The 23022-nt window shown below is 36.3% G+C and overlaps 1 long non-coding RNA gene across 1 annotated transcript in view; it reads left to right on the top strand.

Moving 5' to 3' along the window:
* LOC129022363 (uncharacterized) overlaps positions 1 to 22821 on the top strand; it is a 31209-nt gene extending 8388 nt beyond the window's left edge. The window contains exons 3-5 of the long non-coding RNA XR_008496382.1: positions 11858 to 11915; positions 22080 to 22168; positions 22694 to 22821. This is a non-coding gene — a long non-coding RNA (uncharacterized LOC129022363). The remainder of the gene's footprint in view (positions 1 to 11857; positions 11916 to 22079; positions 22169 to 22693) is intronic.
* The last annotated feature ends 201 nt before the right edge of the window (positions 22822 to 23022 follow it).

Below are 23022 nucleotides of genomic sequence, written 5' to 3' on the forward strand. Positions count from 1 at the left end.
ATATAACTTCAAATTATGTAAAGTAAAATTTTATATAGCTAAAAAAGAACAGCCAAATTCATAATCTACAGATTTCAAGTGGGGTTTATACCAGGGATGCTGGGATGGTTTAACATACACAAGTCATAAATGTGATACACCACATAAACATAATTAAAAACAAAAATTATATGATCATCTCAATAGACACAGAAAAAGCATTTGGCAAAATTCAGAATCCCTTTATGGTTAAAATTCTCAGCAAAATTGGCGTAGAAGGGGCATACCTCAAGGTGATACAAACCATCCATAACAAACACACAGCCAACATCATACTGAACAGGGCAAAGTTTAAAAGCATTCCCCCTGAGAATATGATGCCCACTCACCACATCTATTAACCATAGTTCTGGAAGTCCTAGCCAGAGTAGTCAGACAAAAGAAAGAAAGAAAGGGCATCCAAGTCAGTAAAGAGGAGGTCAAACTGTCACCGATTTCCAATGATGTAATTGTATATCTAGATAATTCTAAAGACTCATCTAAAGAGCTCCTAGATCTGATAAATTCAGTTAAGTTTCAGGACACAAAAAATCAATATACACAAATCATTAGTACTGCTATACACCAACAACAACCACGCTGAGAATCAAATCAAGAACTTAATCCCTTTTACAACAACTGCAAACTGCAACTGTATCTCTTAGGAACATACAAACCCAAGGAGGTGAAAGATCTCTTCAAGGAAAACTACAAAACACTGCTGAAAGATACCACAACAGAAACAAATAGATAATACATCTCATGCTAATGGATGGGTAGAATCAGTATTGTGAAAATGACCATACTGTCCAAAGCAATATACAGATTCAATGCAATTCTCATCAAAATACCATCATCATTCTTCACAAAATTAGAAAAAACAATCCTAAAATTCATATAGAACCAAAAAAAGAGCCTGCCTAGCCAAAGCAAGACCAAACAAAAATAATATATCTGGATGTATCACATTACCCAACTTCAAACAATTTTACAAGGCTGTCCTTACCAAAACAACATGGTACTGATATGAAAATAGGTACATAGACCAATGAAACAGAATAGAGAACCCAGAAATGAAATCAAACACTTAGCAGCGAACTGATCTTCAACAAAGCAAATAAAAAAAGTTTGGAAAACACACCCTATTCAACAAATGGTAATGGAATATTTGGAAAGCCATACGAAGAAGAATGAAACTGAATTCTCATCTCTCATGTTATACAAAAATCAACTCAAGATGGATCAAAGACTTAAATCTAAGATCATAAACCATAAAAATTCTACAAGATAACATTGGAAAAAACATTGAAAACATCGGCTTGGTTCTTCATGACCAAGAAACCAAAATCAAACACAACAAAAAAAAAGATAAATAGATTGAACATAATTAGACTAAAAAGCTTCTGCCCAGCAAAAGAAATAATCAGCAAACAGACAACACGTAGAGTAGGAGAAAATCTTTGCAATCTATACATCCGACAAAAACTCGTATCCGGAATCTACAAGTAACTCAAACAAATCAGCAAGACAAAAAAAAATTCCATCAAAAGGTGGGGTAAGGACATGAATAGAAAATTCTTGAAAGAAGATATACAAATGGTCAACAAATATGTGAAAAAACGCTCAGCAGCACTAATTAACAGGGAAATGCAAATTAAAAACACAATGAGATATCACCTTATTCTTGCAAGAATGGCCATACTTTAAAAATCAAAATATAATAGATATTGACATGGATGTGGTGAAAAGGGAACACTTTTGCATTAATGGTGGGAATGTAAACTAGTATAACCACTGTGGAGAACAATGTGGAGATTTCTTAGAGAACTAAAAGTAGAACCTCCATTTGATCCAGCAATCCCACTACTGGGTATCTACCTAGAGGAAAAGATGTCATTATATGAAGAAGACATGCACATGCATGTTTACAGCAGCACAGTTTGCAATTGTAAAAATACGGAACCAATCTCAATATCCATCAACCAACGAATAGATAAAGAAAATGTGGCATGGTACTACCCAGCCATAGAAAGAAATAAAATAATAGGCCAGGCACAGTAGCTCATGCCTGTAATCCCAGCACTTTGGGAGACCGAAGCAAGTGGATCATCTGAGGTCCGGAGTTCAAGACCAGCCCAGTCAACATGGTGAAACCCCGTCTCTACTAAACATACAAAAATTAGCTGGGCGTGGTGGCAGTCACGTGTGAGACCAGCTACTCGGGAGGCTGAGGCAGGAGAATCACTTGAACCTGGGAGGCGGAGGTTGCAGTGAGCCGAGATCGTGCCATTGTGCTCCAGCTTGGGCAACAAGAGTGAAACTTTGTCTCCAAAAAAGAAAAGAAAAGAAAAGAAAAAAAAATATGAAATAATGGCATTTGCAGCAACCTGAATGGAGTTGGAGATTATTATTCTAAGTGAGGTAACTCCGGAGTAGAAAATCAAACATTGCATATTCTTACTTATAAATGGGAGCTAAGCTATGGGGACACAAAATCCTAATAATGATGTAATGGACTTTGGGGACTTGAAGGGAAGGGTGGTAGGAGGGTGAAGGAGACCACACATTGTATACAGTGTTCACTGCTTGGGTGATGGGTGCATCAAAATCTCAGAAACCATTACTAAATAACTTACCATGTAACTAAAAACCACCTCTTCCCCTAAAAACTATTAAAATAAAGACAATTTAACACCTTTCCATCACTACTTGATCAAATGAATAAGATATCAGTATGAAAAAAAGAGTTAAAAAATAAAACAAATAAATATTTGACATTTATAACCAATTGACAAAATATATATATTTTCCAATCGGTAAATGTTACCAAACATTTAACAAGATAGAATATATGATGAGTTATACATCGTCTCAATATATTTGAACTTTTTATATCATAGAAAGTACATTCTCTGATCACAAGCATACTGTTAGAAATAAATGAAAATCAGATACTTAGAAAAACACAAGCTATCTGGGAAACAAACCATACAGCTCGGTACATTCTGTAACTAATGTCGTTTTAAAAATTCCTTATATTGGGGGTGTGTATGTGTGTGTGTGTGTGTGTGTGTGTGTGTGTGTGTGTTCTGTTATTAGACTTACCATATGTCAAACAATATATCAATCTTTCACAGAACAAATTTTTCTTTGTATTTTTCTCCGTCCTTAATTTCTACTTTTATATTTGCTGTTGCCATTCTTCTTCTTCCTTTAGTTTTGATGTAATCTGCTTTTGTAGCTTATTGTGGGTGTTTAGATAATTGATTTTGCATTATCTTTTTTAGGATCAATACACAAGACTATAAATGTTTTTAAATACTACTATGTTTGCATCCCACAAATTGTGATATATAGTAGTATCATTATTTTTCAGTATGAAAGGTTTTCCAACTTCCCTGTGAATTTTTTCTTTGATTCAAGTACAACTTTAAGAGAGTGCCTTGAAGGAACACAACGTCTGCGTCTTTTAAGGAAAAAGATAATGTTACAGTTGGGGACTTTTGATACATAGTAATTATTGGTATTATTAAGTCAACTTTTCTGTAAATCAGAAATTATGCCAAAATGAAAATTTTAAATTAAGTAAGGCTTTTACTCTATTACAAAAACACTTATATCAGGAACTCAAGGATAATACAACTTTAAAAAACTTCTGTAAACATGTCATATTAAAAGATTAAAGAAGGAAGATTATACAGTTACCTCCACAGTTTTAGAAAAATACACTAAAAAATAAATATTTACTCCAAATTTTAATAATAATTCTTAGAAACCATAAGATTGAAAGTTCTTGTTTGGATAGAGCACATCTATGAGAAATATATTGTATATTATGTTTAAAGCAAAACATTAGAAAGGTATCTTTTATTTGGGAAACTAGGATGCCTGTTATAATTAATTTTATATGCAAAATTTGAGATGATTTTTCAATAAAATAAGAGCAATAAAATTAGAAAATATATAAAAGAGTGACTATCAAGCAGAAGGAATCTAGATTCTTATGTATTGCAGAAGTCATAATGATATGCTTAAGATAAAAAGAACTAGGCCGGGCGCGGTGGCTCAAGCCTGTAATCCCAGCACTTTGGGAGGCTGAGGCTGGTGGATCATGAGGTCATGAGTTCAAGACCAGTCTGGCCAAGATGGTGAAACATTGTCTCTACTAAAAATACAAAAATTAGCCGGGCATGATTTTGGGTGCTTGTAATCCCAGCTACTCAGGAGGCTGAGGCAGAGAACTGCTTGGACCCGGGAGGCAGAGGTTGCAGTGAGCCGAAATGGCGCCACTGCACTCCAGCCTGGGTGATGGAGCCAGACTCTGTCTCAAAAAAAAAAAACAAAAAAAACAAAAACTAATAAGAATGTATAAAACATGGTTAATTGTAAGGTCAGCATAAAACAAATAACATCTTTCTTATACATTATCAAAAGAAAAATGAAAGTTATATAAGAAATTCATTTTACAGAGGAAATTTATGTTTACATGCAAATTGCCTAGGAAGAAATGAGCAATAAATACATTGGAATATAATCTATTAAAATTTACTGAACTATGTAAAAGAAAAAAAATTAGAGAAATGCTTTTAATACGTGGCATAAGTCAATATTTAAAGACCTCAGTTTTTTCCAGTCTCTCTGTCTTTTCTTTTTTTTTTTGAGACGGGGTCTCTTATCGCCAGGCTAGCATGCAGTGGCGTGATCTCAGCTCACTGCAACCTCTGCCTCCCGGGTTCAAGCCATTCTCCTGCCTCATCCTCCCAAGTAGCTGGGACTACAGGCACGTGCCACCACACCCAGCTAATTTTTGTATTTTTAGTAGAGACAGGGTTCTACCATTTGGCCAGGACTGTTTCAAACTTCTGACCTCAAGTGGTGATCCACCTGCCTCAGCCTCCCAAATTGCTGGGATCATAGGCATGAGCCTCCATGCCTGGCCTTTACTATTAATTCACAGCAATATCAGTCTGTTCCATCTAGGATATTTTTTGAAACCTAATAATTTCTTTCTAAAGCTTATATGGAAGACTAGATGGGTGGAAGTGGGAATTACAAAGAAACATTTAAAAACAGTAAAATGTTTTACCAATTTAAGGATCCCTGCCTATACTTATAAAAATATGATATTTATCTAAACATATGATAACCATGTTAATTCAAACCAGACAATAATGATGGAATAGCAAAATTAAATAATGAAAGAGGAAGACTAAATATACGTACTATAGTTCAGATTTTGTTAAATTTGGTCTTTCTTTTTTTTTTTTCTCTCTTTTTTTTTTTGAGACGGAGTCTCACTGTGTCGCCCAGGGTAAGGTACAGTGGTGCGATCTTGGCTCACTGCAAGCTCCACCCCCTGGGTTCACGCCATTCTCCTACCTCAGCCTCCCAAGCAGCTGGGACTACAGGTGCCCGCCACCACGCCTGGCTAATTTTTTGTATTTTTAGTAGAGATGAGGTTTCATGGTGTTAGCCAGGATGGTCTCGAACTCCTGACCTCATGATCCACCTGCCTTGGGCTCCCAAAGTGCTGGGATTACAGGCGTGAGCCACTGCACCTGGCCAAATTTGGTCTTTCAAATCAATGATATTATTCAATATTATTTATACCACACAGATGTAAATGCTGTATTATGCTGAAATATTTAAGCATTTGTTTTTGTGCCCCCAGTCAAATGACGTTGAATAATAAGTAAATTTTAAGCGCCAACAGGAATAGAAAGACAATTGGAAAATTAGGTATATGAAAATAATATTTTTTGAAAACCTCTTTTCTGTTTTTATTCTGTTAAAATTTTAGTATGTTGGTGCAAGATAAATCTAAGAGATTACCATAGAATAGTAAATATGTGCTATAGACCTTAATGGTTTTCTAAATGCAAAAGTTTATTATATGGTTTAAGTCTGTATTGATTCAGAAAAAAATGCATTATTTTTATATTTACTTTCCCTGCTGAGTCATTTGGCCTTCTTTTTAGAAATGTATATGGGTTATTCACATTATATCAACCACATGTATAGACAATTGAAGAAAGCTATAAACAAAAAAAAAATTGCTCTGATCCTCACATAATTTATATTCTAGAAACAAAAGATACAATTTAATAAACAAGTCAGATAATATGCACTTTATGACAGGCGAAATTATCCATGTCAAAGGTTCATAAACAATCCCCTGGATATGACCATGGCATGCCAATATATGAATTGTGGAAATATAATGTCGTAACCGAGCGAGTTGTAGAGAAACGCCACACTATGAGACCAATTCAGGAGTCCTTTATTAGCCGGCAACCGAGAGACTGCTAGTGCTCAAAATTCTCTTGGCCCTGGAGAAGGGGGCTAGATTTTCTTTAATACTTTGGTTTAGAAAGGGGAGGGGGAGCTTAGCTGAAGCCATCTTACAGAAGTAAAACAGGCAAAAAAGTTAAAAGGACAAATGGTTACGGGAAAACAAACAGTTCCAGGTGCAGGGGCTTTAAATCTATCACAAGGTGATAGACTACGTGGGGCCTTTGGGTGCTATCAACCGGACACAAATGTGGGGGCTTTGGGTACTATCAACTGGGCGAATTCCTGGGAACTGCGGATGTAGCTTGCCACAGTATCTTATCAGTTAATTGTGTTCTTTGATGTGCTGGGAGTCAGCTTGCACAAGTTAAGTCCTTGAGGAAGGGGGGTGGGTAAGAGGCTGCAAGTGAAGGAGCCGAAATGGAGTTTGTCTGGCTCTCTCAGCTAAGGGAGAGTCAATTCAGGTTAAAACAAGGTAGGATATCACAATAAGACCTTCCGTGTGAAGAAGAATTGAAAGGAATCCTGGGCTCAAACGAATATGTAAAAAGTTTTTATAGAATGTTAAGCAGCAAATGATTGTGATTTGAAATAACAGGTTATAGGTGGGAATGGAAAGAGTAAATAGACTAAGGAAACATTTGAGAGAAACATACTTTCTGATGTTGTATTTATGCTGCAAGGGAACAGAGAAAAGGTATAAATGATTATTTTTCAAATTTTTGGCTTAAAAATTTGTTAATCCAGTGCCTGATACAGGGGATATTAGTTAACACTAACTGCTTTGGTTGCCAGGTAAAGAAACTCTACTTTTCAGGAAAAGGCAGGAGTCAATGAGCTATGATCCACGGCCAAATTGATCTTGCCATCTGTTTTTGTAAATCAAGTTTAATTGCAACACAGCCATATCCATCATTGGGGCTTAATAGTTGCACCCAAACCTTATGTTTCATAAAACCTAAAATATTTGCAATCTAGCCCTTTACAGAAGATGCTTACTGACCTTGGTCTAAAACAGAACAGTAAAATTCATCAGTGTTCAGTGGGTTTTCAGGTGTTTAGACAGTGTTACCCGGACTCTGCCTCTGCAGCTTTCAGTTCTGCCTCAGCATCGGCTCCTGCTTCAGAAGGCTCAGAAGGTGCTTCACTGAGACAGCAACATTACCCTATCCATTTAGAATCCAGAGGGAGTAAACTTTGTCCAAAAATTTTAGCTAAGTTCATGGAAGTCACTGTCTGTACTGAGGTCTAGATTTCATGGCATCTGTTGAGTTACAGGTGGAATAAAGTCATTTGGACTGAGGATTTGGAGTCTTCAAAGGAAAATCATGGTACTATTATTACCCACACCTGATGTCCAGCCTATTGAGAACATAGGAGAAGCATAAGGTCTTGAAAGAGAAAAAAATATTTAATTTTAGTCGTAATGAGTTAAAAAGATACAGTAATTAAAAAAATGAATACTCATGCAGAACATATGAGCTAGATAAAGTTTTGGTCTTTGGAGAATTTTATCTATATTGACTATTGTCTCTCACAATGCTGCTGTGAAATACATATCTCCATTTTTCAGATGAGAAAATTGAGGGAAACTGCAGATATTCAGAAATAATAACAATCAACTAATACTATTTATTTACTATTTGCTAAATAATTTCCTAAATAAATTTTTAAAGTAATTATCTTTCCTGGCAATGCATAATTATTGAGAAATCACTGTTATAAGCATCAAATGCCTAGCTATGTACAAAAAGACAAAGTTTCTGCCATTTGGGAAATCATGCTACTATGACATAATAGTAAACATTTAGAAAAAGTTGGCTTTCAATACTTAAATACCATCAGCAAAGTATGATGGGAGGCCTTCATTTTAAATGAATGCTGTATGTTTAGCCTAACTCCCTCTAAACATAACTGATACATAAATTGATACCATATTAGATATTTCTGTTTTTGAGTTTCAGCATAATTTTGAGTGGAGAAAAGATATACATATATCTTTATCTGCAGTGAGATGCTCCTCCTATGTAAAGAAAATTGAAATAGAATTGTGTTGTTTCAGAAAAGCAAGATTAAATTTCTTTTGTTTAATAAATGTAAATTATTTACTTATTGAAAGTAGGTAAGGGGAAGATCATGATCACAGTTAATTATTGAGCCCTTGAAAAATACCAAATAGTCTTCACTTAAATCATCTTTAGATTAACTGGCATTATTATAAACCTATTTTACCAGCATAGAAATTCTTGTGGTCACCTGTCCGTTAATGCACCATATGCCGTGTAGTCAGGATTTGAACCCAGGAGATACAGCTAGAGCAGCATGCTTCTACTCACTACACCATGATGCCTCCATAGAACTCCGTGGTTTTCATTGGTGCTGCTTGTTCTCTTGTCTCAACTGTGAAAACATCTTAGACTTTGCAGTTGACTCAGAGAAGTAGAAAGGAAATTGCAGCCCCTTTCCTGATAATATTAGGGATAGGAAAGTGACTGCAAACATTGAACACAATTTTAGGAGTAAGAAATGCTTGGACTCACTGTTTCCTGAATCACGTAGTGCAGAATATGAATTCAGGCATTGGCTGACTTTGTCCTCCAACTATATAAACAAGGCGGTAGACTCTAGGAGGGAATCTGAGATAAGTTTTTAAATTTTTTTTAATTATTAGTTTTGTAACCTGCGACACCTGGAGGTGCAGTTTCTGTGGTCCTCTTTAACTCTAAACGGATTATGGAGCAAGTTGATAAATAGTCCATCACCTAGAAAACAGTTACAAAGAACAGGCCTCATCTGTGAAAGAAAACAAAAAACAACTTCATTAATGTCTATGTTTTTGGAAAGGAAATTCTCCCTGATGCTTTTCACAGTCATAGAAATCTCAGGCACAAAAAACGCCTTTTCATAAGTATTAGCATATACTTTTTAAAAAATAATGAGAATGTTTTAAATGTTACAAAGAAAATATAAGGAGACATAATAGTTACATTTCAATAATACATGTATGTACAAAGTAGTAAAAATCGTATGTTGTAACAGATGGGAATCGTATGTTGTAATAGATGGGAAATAGTAATTTGGTTCAAAGTATTTAGAGCATGTTCATTAATCTAGATTAATACATTGTATATTTAATTTAGATAGAAATAACATTTTTATTTTATAATTATATAAGAACATAGCTATTTTTCAAATTTATACATTATTTCCTTAGAATCTGAAACTAAAATTTGGTTTTAACTGTATTGTCACCTTAGTTTTTCTTTTTGGAGATATGTAGTTTAGGTCAGCTTAGTAATATTCAGAATTTACACGTGTGAAATTTAGCAGGATTTTAAGATATAGCGATGTTGTCAAAAAGTATTAAATAAATGATAAATTAATGAAAATTAATGATAAAATAATACTAACAATAATCATGGAAAACATTGATCTTATTATCCTTGAAATACCAAAGAATTGGCACAATGATGGGATTTTTTTAGTTGAATGATCTAAATAATTGCTTCAGTCTTCTATTATATTTTCCCAAACGAGATTCTTAGGACTTTATGATGTGTGGTAGTTAAGAGTATACAGAATGGAAGAAATAACATCCAGTAAGTTGTTTGCTTAACACACTTACCACAGTTCTCACTTATAAGCTAATTTAAGCAATCTTTTTTAGGTATGCATGTTCTAAGCTAAATCTAACATGGTTTTATTTTCTGATCTCAAAGAAGATAAATCTTAATTCTACTGAAGATATTGTTATCAATATCACTGTCTCATAAGCTTGCTAATATTTAGATATTGTGATAGATAGATACATACATATATATTTGATAAAATATAGGAGTAGACATACCTAGAAATAGAACTACCTTTTTTAATGAGGCTTTAGCTCATGGCAACTTGAGCACAAAGAAAGCATGACTGTAGTATCCATAGTAATAATATACAGGAGTGATCCTACTTCACTGAAGTACATTTATGAAAGGATAGCATTGTACCACAATAAAGGTCATAAGTTATAATGATACTGGTGAAGGGATTTGTTGGAGAAAATAAGTAAAATGGTATTCAATATGTGAGAATCATTTAACACTCAAAATTTTATTTTTTTCACTAACTTCTACGAAACTTTTTATTGTTTTTTTCTGGGATTTGACTTCTCCATTTGGCGAATTTTGACAGGGGTTAACACCAAAGATCATCTTTCTGGAGGGCCATTTTACTAGAAAGCTTGAAGACAGCTGTGGTGGGATTTGCTTTATATTAAACCTAGTTTAGAGGAGAATGCAAAGTCCCCATGTGTACTGTTAAAGCGGGGCATTTCAAAGTAATATCTTGTTTGGTTGCCACTTTGAACTGCTATATCTTTATATTGTTGAAGCAGTTTTTTTCCCTCCGCCATTAAAGGTATTAATTTTAAGTGCTTGAGAAGCACTTGTAACAAAGCACCTCTGCTCCTACTATCATTTATTTAGTTTTAGCTTTCAAAACATAGAGAAATAACTGTTGTTTTATTTTTATATAACGGCACTTTAAAATGTTTATTTTAATGCTGTTCCTAAACAATGTAAAGTCATCTCCATTGGAGATCTTTCTGCTTATTTCAAACGTCAAAAATTATCCATATGTGCTGAATAATTTTCACACTATATGAAAGCTTCAGGTTTTCCTTACAATTTTTCCCAATCTAGAATTTTGAATCAACATGGTTTAAGTAGTCCAGACCTTTGGTACCCAGATATAGATGAATTAATCATCAGTGACTAATATATATTTTATATAGTTTGAATTTTATTAATTTGTATAATGAAGGGAACTTCAGCCTGTTGTATTCCATGGGAAAACAATCATCTGATGTACAGTGTTTACTTCCCAGCTTTGCAACTATAGTGACTGGAAATGATAAAGTAGTTCCCAGAATTTCAGTGTTAATTACAGTGTAGAACATCATTAGGACCTTGTTTTAGAAAAGAAAAACTTTTCAAGATTTGTATTACATTGCCATCTACTTCAAATGCAGTTTAATTGTATAAGAAACACATTGTTTTTACAATTTTGATGTTGAGTATTTTCCTACTAAACTATATCAAAGATATTTAATGTTTTCAAAACATGTTTTTGTAAACATGTTTTGAAAGAAATAAATGATCTATTCTATTCTATTCTAATAAATACTTTAAAATTGTTTTAGATCTAGGATATTGTAGCTGTTATTGTGATACTCTGTCAGTTTTCCTCTTCGGGGCCTCCAAGAAAACCATTTCCTAGTTTATGAGGAAAACCATTTACAGCTTCATCACTCAATTAGGAATTGCCCTCAACCACAGGAAACTGCATAGTCAAGAGTATGCCCATTGTGGCAATGCATCCTGAGGTCCATTGTTGTCCTATGGTGGGGATATCAAAGTTGAACTGTTACAACTCAATTTGGAACAATGTGAAGGCTCATTTTAAGTCCAGAGCTGTTTATAGAATCAGCAGAATCCTCCATTGTCACCTAATTGTTTGGCAGCTTCCCCCTCTGTCTAATCCTGCATTTCTCACTTCTTTACAGGTGTGTATCTCAAGAGCACTCCACAACAAAGATTCTGCCTGCAATCCACCACTTCAAGGTCTGTTCCAGGAAACCTGTGTAACACAGTTATGCATAGAGTGGTCTTAGGAAGCTGACTTTAACATGAAAATTTAGAGTTGGATCTTTTGCTGACATATTGAATATTCGTAAGGGCATATGATACATTTGTCTGCCACAAACATGTCATTTCAAAAAACCCTCAAAGTTGCCTTGTAGGACATCATTTTAAAACTAGTGTGTAGGAATATTTCATATCAGTTATTCAGTCTTCTTAATATCTGAATCCAAATTAGTCTTCCATTCTGCTTTTATTTATAAATAATATGATTTATTGTCAGATTCAATAATTTATATTTTCATTTATTCTAAAGTAGGAAATACCAGCATAAAAATAAATTATTTGAAACAAATCACATTGTTGTCCCATTTTACCATTACTCACATGTAGAAGATACAGTTTTTAACAAAAACAATAAGAGAAACAGAAACTACCATTTATTAACTGATGCTTACTGGAAGCTTTAGAAGGATTTTCTTATTTAACTTTCAATCAAGTTTTTCATGGACATTTTTGTTATTGACAAATAATTTTAATTTATCAAATCCTCACAGCAAATTATAGGTGCCATTATTAACAGACATTTTTTTAAAAACCTGATTCATAGAAAAGATTAATGATATGGTTTGGATCTTTGACCCCATCAAATCTCATGTTGAATTGTAATCCCCAGTGCTGGAAGTGGGGCCTAGTGGGAGGTGATTAAATTATGGAGGTGGAGTTCTCATAAATGGAATAGCACCATTCCCTTGGTGCTGTCTTGTGATTGAGTTTTCATGACATTTGGTTGTTTAAAAGTTTGTGGCACCTTTCCCATCTCTCTCTCTCGCTCTTCCTGCAGCCAGGTGAAGGGCTGTTCCCCCTTTGCCTTCTGCCATGATTGTAAATTACCTGAGGCCTCCCCAAAAGCTGAGCAGATGTCAGCATCATGCTTCCTTAACAGCTGATGGAATTATGAGTCAATTAAATCTATTTTCCCTATAAATTACCAGTCTTCGATTTTTCTTCATAGCAGTGAGGAAATGAACTAATTCAGCTAGTAAATGACAAATGGCATAAAAATAGCAAATAGCACAAGAAGATATCCAACCAAGACTAGGGGACTCCAGAACCTAAGAATTTCTAAAAGCATAAGTTTTCAAGAGTGTGAAGAAACTAAGCCTGGGACACATTTAGGAACTCAATTACATAAGAAATAAAAGTCATATATAGACTATTTAAATTTAGAAGAAGAGGAGAGGAGAAAGATGAGGAAGAGGAGGAGGAGGAGGAAGAAGACATTCTGGCTTAGCACATTTACTCCAGTCTATAACGGAAAGCTCAGTTATACCTGTTCCCCACTAACCCTAAGAGGAGCTCTAATGTTCATAAGGGGCTTTCTCAAGGACTCAAATAAATCCTCAGGGATACAAAATAGGGTGTGATACCAAGCAATAGAGGTGTGTGTGTCTGTCTGTGTGTGTGTGTGTGTTAGACAAATAGATGAAAAATTTTATTTTCTTTTGAGACATAATCATTTTGTTTGGAGAGTCTCTCTTTTTCTCTCGATTTTCTCTTTCTGTCCCTCTCTCTCTGTCTTTCTTTTTCTTTCTCACTTTCCCTTTGCAATACTAGTGAAGTAAGGAAAAATGAAATGAGCATGGGATCTTTCTCTAGCTTGATAGATCGTTTGTTATTATTTGTTTCTTCATTACAAACTGCCCTATTAAACTTTCATGGCTTAAAACAAAATAGTATATCTTGTTCCTGAAACTGAACTTTGGGCAGGGCCCAGTGTAAAGGTCTCATCTCTGTCTATGTCAGTCAGGTCAGCTGAGGAAATTCAACTGTGGCTACAGGTATAATTTTCAAGACAGCTCACAGATGTGGTTGATGGATGCGGTGACTTGGTAACTCAGCCATAACCGTCATTCAGGAGCCTCACTTCCTCTCCAAATGAGAATCTCTACAGAACATCTTATGTTCTCCATGGCATAATGGCAGTATCCTAAAAGCAAGTCTTCCAAGGGACAGGAAATAGAAGATGCTTCTCTCTCTCTCTCTCTATTACACTTTTAAGTTCTGGGGTACGTGTGCAGAATGTGCAGGTCTGTTACATAGGTATACATGTGCCATGGTGGTTTGCTGCACCCATTAACCCATCACCTACATTAGGTATTTCTCCTAATGCTGTCCCTCCCCTAGCCCCCAATCCCCCGAAAGGCCCTGGTGTGTGATGTTCCCCTCCCTGTGTCCATGTGTTCTCCTTGTTTAACTCCCACTTATGAGTGAGAACATGCAGTGTTTGGTTTTCTGTTCTTGTGTTAGTTTGCTGAGAATGATGTTTTCCAGCTTCATCCATGTCCCTGCAAAGGACATGAACTTATCCTTTTTTTACGGCTGCAGAGTATGCCATGGTGTATATGTGCCACATTTTCTTTATCCAGTCTATCATTGATGGATATTTTGGTTGGTTCCAAGTCTTTGCTATTGTGAATAGTGCCTGAATAAACATACGCGTGCATGTGTCTTTATAGTAGAATAAGTTATCATCCTTTGGGTATACAGCCAGTAATGGGATTGCTGGGTCAAATGGTGTTTCTAGTTCTAGATCCTTGAGGAATTGCCAAACTGTCTTCCATAATGGTTGAACTAACTTACATTCCCACCAACAGTGTAAAAGCATTCATATTTCTCCACATCCTCTCCAGCATCCGTTATTTCCTTACATTTTAATGATCGCAATTCTAACTGGCGTGAGATGGTATCTCATTGTGGTTTTGATTTGCATTTCTCTAATGACCAGTGATGATGAGCTTTTTTTCATATGTTTATTGGTTCCATAAATGTCTTCTTTTGAGAAGTGTCTGTTCATATCCTTTGTCCACTTTTTGATGGGATTATTTGTATTTTTCTTGTAAATTTGTTTAAGTTCTTTGTAGATTCTGGATGTTAGCCCTTTGTCAGATGGATAGATTGCAAACATTTTCTCACATTCTGTGTGTTGCCTGTTCACTCTGGTAATGGTTTCTTTTGCTGCACAGAAGCTCTTTAGTTTAATTAAATCCCATTTGTCAATTCTGGCTTTTGTTGCCATTGCTTTTGGTGTTTCAGACATAAAGTCTTTGCCCGTGCCTGTGTCCTAAATAGTATTGCCCAGGTTTTCTTCTTGGATTTTTATGGTTTTAGGTCTTACATTGAAGTCTTTAATCCACGTTGAGATGATTTTTGTATAAGGTGTAAGGAAGGGGCCCGGTTTCAGTTTTCTGCATATGGCTAGCCAGTTTTCCCAACACCATTTAAATAGGGAATCTTTTCCTCATTGCTTGTTTTTGTCAGGTTCATCAACAATCAGATGGTTGTAGATGTGTGGTGTAATTTCTGAGGCCTCTGTTCTGTTCCATTGGTCTATATATCTGTTTTGGTACCAGTACCATGCTGTTTTGGTTACTGTAGCATTGTAGTATAGTTTGAAGTCAGGTACTGTGATGCCTCCAGCTTTGTTCTTTTTGCTTAGGATTGTCTTTGCGACTCTTTTTATGCGGGCTCTTTTTTGATTCCATATGAAGTTTAAAATAGTTTTTCCAATTCTGTGAAGAAAGTCAGTAGTAGCTTGATGGGGATAGCATTGAATCTATAAATTACTTTGGGCAGTATGGCTATTTTCATGATATTAATTCGTCCTATCCATGAGCATGGAATGTTTTTCCATTTATTTGTGTCCTCTATTTCTTTGAGCAGTGGTTTGCAGTTCTCCTTGAAGAGGTCCTTCACATCCCTTGTAAGTTGTATTCCTAGGTATTTTATTCTCCTTGTAGCAATTGTGAATGGAAGTTCACTCATGATTTGGCTCTCTGCTTGTCTGTTATTGGTATATAGGAATGCTTGTGATTTTTTCACATTGATTTTGTATCCTGAGACTTTGCACAAGTTGCTTATCAGCTTAAGGAGATTTGGGGCTGAGATGATGGGGTTTTTAAAATATACAATCATGTCATCTGCAAACAGAAACAATTTGACTTCCCCTTTTCCTATTTGAATATCCTTTATTTCTTTCTTTTGCCTGACTGCCCTAACCAGAACTTCCCATACTATGTTGAATGGGAGTGGTGAGAGAGGACATCCCTGTCTTGTGCCCGTTTTCGAAGGGCATGCTTCCAGTTTTTTCCCATTCAGTATGATATTGGCTGTGGGTTTGTCATAAATGGCTGTTATTATTTTGAGATATGCTTCATCAATACCTAGTTTATTGAGTTTTTAGCATGAAGGCCTGTTGAATTTTTTTGAAGGCCTTTTCTGCATCTATTGAGATAATCATGTGGTTTTTGTCACTGGTTCTGTTTATGTGATGAATTGCATTTATTGATTTGTGTATGTTGAACCAGCCTTGCATCCCAGGTATGAAGCCGAATTGATCTTGTGGGTAAGCTTTTTAATGTGCTGCTGGATTTGGTTTGCCAGTATTTAATTGAGGATTTTCACACAGATGTTCATCAGGGATATTGGCCTGAAATTTTCCTTTTTTGTTGTGTCTCTTCCAGGTTTTGGTATCAGGATGATGCTGGCCTCATAAAATGAGTTAGGGAGGAGTCCCTCTTTTTCTATTTTTTGGAATAGTTTCAGAAGAAATGGTGCTGGCTTCTTTTTGTAACTCTGGTAGAATTCAGCTGTGAATCCGTCTGGTCCTGGACTTTTTTTGGGTGGTACGCTATTTATTATTGCCTCAATTTCAAAACTAGTTATTGGTGTATTCAGGGATTCTACTTCTTTCTGGTTTAGTCTTTGGAGGGTGTATATGTCTAGGAATTTATCCATTTCTTCTAGATTTTCTAGTTTCTTTGTGGAGAGGTGTTTATAGTATTCTCTGATGGTAGTTTGTATTTCTGTGGGATCAGTGGTCATATCCTCTATATCATTTTTATTGTGTCTATTTGATTCTTCTCTCTTTTTTTCTTTATTAGTCTGTCTAGCGGTCTATTTTGTTGATCTTTTTAAAAAACCAGCTCCTGGATTCACTGATTTTTTGAAGGGTTTTTTCGTGTCTCTATCTCCTTCAGTTCTGCTCTGATCTCAGTTATTTCTGGTCTTCTGCTTGCTTTTGAATTTATTTGCTGTTGCTTCACTAGTTCTTTTAATTTAGGTATTAGGCTGTCCATTTTAGATCCTTCCTGCTTTCTCTTATAGGCATTTAGTGCTATAAATTTCCTTCTACACACTGCTTTAAATGTGTCCCAGGGATTCTGGTACGTTGTGTCTTCGTTCTCATTGGTTTCAAAGAACATCTTTTCTTCTGCCTTCTTTTCGTTATTTGCCCAGTAGTCATTCAGGAGCAGGTTGTTCAGTTTCCATGTAATTGTGTGGTTTTGAGTAAGTTTCTTAATCCTGAGTTTTATTTTGATTGCACTGTGGTCTGAGAGACTGTTTGTCATGATTTCTGTTCCTTTGCATTTGCTGAGGAGTGTTTTACTTCCAGTTATGTGGTCAATTTTAGAATAAGTGAGCTGAGGTGCTGAAAAGAATCTGTATTCTGTTGATTTGGGGTGGAGAGTTCTGTAGATGTCTATTAGGTCTGCTTGGTCCAGAGCTGAGTTCAAGTCCTGCATATCCTTGTTAATTTTCTGTCTCTTTGATATGTCTAATATTGACAATGGGGTGTTAAAGTCTCCCACTATTATTGTGGGAGAGTCTAAGTCCCTTTGTAGATCTCTAAGAACTTGCATTATGAATCAGGGTGCTCCTGTATTGGGTGCATATATATTTAGGATAGTTAACTCTTCCTGCTGCATTGATTCCTTTACCATTATGTAATGCCCTTCTCTGTCTCTTTTGATCCTTGTTGGTTTAAAGTCTGTTTTATCAGAGATTAGGATTGCAGCTCCTGCTTTTTTTTTTTTTTTTGCTATCCATTTGTTTGGTAAATATTCCTCCATCCTTTTATTTTGAGCCTATGTGTGTCTTTGCTTGTGAGATGGGTCTCCTGAATACAGCACACTGATGGGTCTTGGATCTTTACCCAATTTGCCAGTCTGTGTCTTTTAATCAGGGCATTTAGCCCATTTACATTTAAGATTAATATTGTTGTGTGTGAATTTGATCCTGTCATTATAATGCTAGTTGATTGTTTTGCCCATTAGTTGATGCAGTTTCTTCATATTGTCAATGTTCTTTAGAACTTGGTATGTTTTTGGTGTGTTTTGCAGTGGTTGGTACCGACTGTTCCTTTCCATGTTTAGTGCTTCTTCAGGAGCTCTTGTAAGGCAGGCCTGGTGGTGACAAAATCTCTCAGCATTTGCTTGTCTGTAAAGGATTTTGTTTCTCCTTTGCTTATGAAGCTTAATTTGGCTGGATATGAAATTCTGGGTTGAAAATTATTTTCTATAAGAATGTTGAATATTGGCCTCCACTCTCATCTGGCTTGCAGGGTTTCTGCCAAGAGATCCGCTGTTAGTCTGATGGGCTTCCCTTTGTGGGTAACCCGACCTTTCTCTTTGGCTGCCCTTAATATTTTTTCCTTTATTTCAACCTTGGTGAATTTGATGATTATGTGTCTTGGGGTTGCTCTTCTTGAGGTATATCTTTATGATGTTCTCTGTATTTCCTGAATTTGAATGTTGGCCTGTCTTGCTAAGTTGGGGAAGTTCTCCTGGATAATATCCTGCATAGTGTTTTCCAACTTGCTTTCATTCTCCCCGTCACTTTCAGTTACACCAATCAGATGTAGATTTGGTCTTTTCGCATAGTCCCATATTTCTCAGAGGCTTTCTTCGTTTCTTTTTATTCTTTTTTCTCTAAACTTCTCACTTCATTTCATTTGTTTGATCTCCCATCACTGATACCCTTTCTTTCAGTTGATCGAATCAGCTACTGAGGCTTGTGCATTCACCACGTAGTTCTCCTGCCTTGGTTTTCAGCTCCATCAGGTCCTTTAAGGACTTCTCTGTATAGGTTATTCTAGTTAGTCATTCATCTAATCTTTTTTCAAGGTTTTTAACTTCTTTGCCATGGGTTCAAATTTCCTCCTTTAGCTCAGAGTAGTTTGATCGTCTGAAGCCTTCTTCTCTCAACTCGTCAAAGTCATTGTCCATCCAGCTTTGTTCCATTGCTGGTGAAGAGCTGCGTTCCTTTGGAGGAGGAGAAGCACTCTGATTTTTAGAATTTTCAGTTTTTCTGCTCTGTTTTTTCCCCATCTTTGTGGTTTTATCTACCTTTGGTCTTTGATGATGGTGGCGTACAGATGGGGTTTTGGTGTGGATGTCCTTTCTGTTTGTTAGTTTTCCTTCTAACAGTCAGGATCCTCAGCTGCATGTCTGTTGGAGTTTGCCGGAGGTCCACTCCAGACCCTGTTTGCCTGGGTATCAGCAGCGGAGGCTGCAGAACAGCAGATATTGGTGAACAGCAAATGTTGCTGCCTGATTACTCCTCTGGAAGTTTTGTCTCAGAGGAGTACCCAGCCATGTGAGGTGTCAGTCTGCCCCTACTGGGGGGTGCCTCCCAGTTAGGCTACTCGGGGGTCAGGGACCCACTTGAGGAGGCAGTCTGTCTGTTCTCAGATCTCAAGCTGCATGCTGGGAGAACCACTACTCTCTTCAGAGCTCAGTTGGAAATGCAGAAATCATTCATCTTCTGTGTTGCTCACACTGGGAGCTGTAGACTGGAGCTGTTCCTATTCACCCATCTTGGCTCCACCCCCCTATAAAATCATTAATAAACCAAAGACTTCAGTGAAATGGAAATTTTATTTTAACTTGCAACCTGAGAAAAAACTCTCAACAAAATTAGAGAAATTACCACATTAAAGTTTCAAAATGTTGAACCTAACAAGGAAAACTCAGGTGTACCTAAGAACCACCAGCCCACGGGTCAAGGGAAAGAAAACGAAATAAAAAGCAAAATAAAACCAAGAAAACCAAATTCAGGATTATTCGGTATTCTGTAATGCTGTTTTATCTTGACAGTCACAGGAAATGGTTATTATTATTATTATTGTTTTGATATGGAATCTCTGTCACCCAGGCTGGAGTGCAGTGGTGCGATCTTGGCTCACTGCAACCTCCGCCTCTCGGGTTCAAGTGATTCTCCTGCCTCAGCTTCCAGAGTAGTTGGGATTACAGGCATGCTCCACCATGCCTGGCTAATTTTTGTATTTTTATTAGAGACAGGGTTTCACCATATTGGCCAGGCTGGTCTCAATCTCCTGACCTCAAGCAATCCACCTGCCTCGGCCTCCCAAAGTGCTGGAATTACAAGCATGGGCCACTGCACTCAGCTGAAAATAATTAATTTTATGCACATTCCAAGTCAGAATACATTCTATTTTTGAATATTTGATGACTTTAGGATACTATATTAACTCTTAATTGAATTAATACAAGTTTAGATGTAAAGGTTTTGTTTATGTTGACTAAAAATTATTGTTTCACATATATGAAAGTAATAATGTCATAGTAGTTTTTATACTTATAGAATACTTTGAAATATATATTAGCTAATATTTTATATTCATTTTGGGTTTTCACATTATTGTTAGAGAGATCCACTGAAAACTAATACTTTGTGAATATCCAAATCATAAGCATTTTGCTGGATGCGTTCATAAATATTTTATTTAAAAAGAACATTAATTGAAGTTTTACACCATTTTATGATTCATCAAACACAGCAACTGAATACTGGCATATAGCAACATTACAGAGGTTAGTCTAAGATAAATCTCATAAAAGGGTAAAAGGAAGGAAAGGAAAAAGGATACCAGGCTGTATAAAGATTTTAAAAGCAGGCAGGGTCCGGTGGCTCACGCTTCTAATTTCAACACCTTGGGAGGCCGAGGCGGGCGGATCACGAGGTCAGGAGATCGCGACTCATCCTGGCTAATATGATGAAACCCTGTCTCTAAGTACAAAAATTAGCTGGGCGTGGTGGTGTGCACCTTTAGTTCCAGCTACTCAGGAGGCTGAGGCAGGAGAATCGCTTGAGCCTGAGAGGCAGAGCTTGCAGTGAGCCGAGATTGCGCCACTGCACGCTAGCCTGGGCGACAGAGCGAGACTCCGTCTCAAAAAAAAAAAAAAAAAAGATTTTAAAAACAAGCATAATATATCTGAACCTTTGCCTGGAGTTTCACATTTTGTGAAAAGCATTTTGTAAGTGGAGGACTCATAAGTCCTGTGAGGCACCTAGTACACTACAATGGCACAGATGTGGCAGATACTCAATGAAATGATTTTAACTTCTGATATATGTTAGCTTCGTTGTTCATTTATTAATCTAGTGAAAATCAGCCAATAGATGGAGTGACATTGACCTGTAAAACTTCTAACATCCCATCCAAGCTTACTGTCCTCTGAAGTTCTCCATAATTGATTGTTCCCACCAACATTTAGCATAAGCTAGAAGCTTATATTGTTAATCATCCTTCTCTGTTTATGTGCTGACTTGCAGATAAATTGGCCTATGTAGACAGCCCTAATAATATCTACATAATTTAATAACTTTGTCATAAACCTGATGTTTCATATAATTATGTCTTATCAACTATGTTCTGGTAAAACAATTACACATTTTTGCTTAAGCTTTTCTGACTCTCCATTGCCTACTGAATACAGTAAGTTCTTACTTAATGTGAGGATTTAATATGTTCTTGAAAACTGTGACCTGTAATTAAACCAATTTTACCATAGCCTAATTGATAGAAATAGTTAAGTTTCTATGGCATATTTCTAGTCACAAAAACATCAACAAACTTAGGCCCAAAACACTTACAGTATTAAACACTGAAATAAATGTGAGCACTATATACATTTAAGAAAAATTAGGTCAGACGCAGTGGCTTGTGACTGTAATCCCAGCACTTTGGGAGGCCGAGGTAGGAGGATCACTTGAGGTCAGTAGATCAAGAGCAGCCTGGCCAACATGGCAAAACCTTGTTTCTACTAAAAATACAAAATATTAGCCGGGTGTGAGGCTGAGGCAGGAGAATTGCCTGAACATGGGGGGAAGTGGAGGTTGCAGTGAGTTGAGATCGAGCCACTGAACTCCAGCCTGGGTGACAGAGCAAGACACCATTTCAAAAAATAAATAAATAAATAAATGAAAAATTAATAAAAATATTATGAGGGCCACCCTGAAGAAATAACTGTGAAAGTTATTTTTCTTACTGTGTTTCTTTAGTTTCTTTATTTGTAGGCACAACTGCATAAAGAAACCAGATGGCCCAACAGCACCAGAGCTTCTCCACCCCGACCAGATATCAGAAGGAGGTAAGATCCCCAACCAGCACAGACTTGAACAGGTGACCCCTAGTTGCTTTTAGATCAATTTTTTTTTGAAGACAGAGTCTTACTCTGTCACTCAGGCTTGGGTGCAGGGACACCATCTTGGCTCACTGCAACCTCTGACTCCCAGGTTCAAGTGAGTCTCCTCCTCAGCCTCCCAAGTAGCTGGGATTACAGGTGTGTACCACCTCGCCCAGCTAATTTTTTTTTTTTTTGTATTTTTTTTTAGTAGAGACCAGGTTTCACCATGTTGGCCAGGCTGGTCTCGAACTCCTCACCTTAGGTAATCCACCCTCCTTGGCCTCCTATAGATGTATGTTTATGCACTGAACCTATGCACGTAGAGTCCCACCCTGCACAGTTCTTAAAAACCCCTGATAAAATTGTGTATTAATTCTAATGATGTTTTAGTGAATCTTTTTTTTTTTTTTACAGAAAATTATTTCATTTGCAATAATGACAGTTCTACTTTTATTTTATAATCTGGACAATTTTTTTTTTCTGTTGTAGAATTTCCCTGGCTAATACCTCCGGTACAATGCTGAATAGAGTGGTTAAAGTGGAAATTCTTGTCTTCTCAAACTTTCAGGTAAAGAAGCACAAGTCTGTCGCCATTAAGTATAATGGATGTTAGCCGTAGGTTTTTTATGGATACCTCTTAGTGGGTCTCAAAATCTTTTTCTATTAGTAGTTTGTTGGGGGTTTTGTCAGGAATGATGCTTGATATTTGTAACTTTCTCTGTACCTATTTAAAGGATCACTTTTTGTTCTTTACTAATATTTGGCATTATCTTGATTGAATTTTAGATACTAAGTCACAACGACATTTACAAAACAAT

This window comes from Pongo pygmaeus, chromosome 22 (assembly GCF_028885625.2).
Source record: "Pongo pygmaeus isolate AG05252 chromosome 22, NHGRI_mPonPyg2-v2.0_pri, whole genome shotgun sequence".
NCBI classification, from domain to species: Eukaryota; Metazoa; Chordata; class Mammalia; order Primates; family Hominidae; genus Pongo; species Pongo pygmaeus.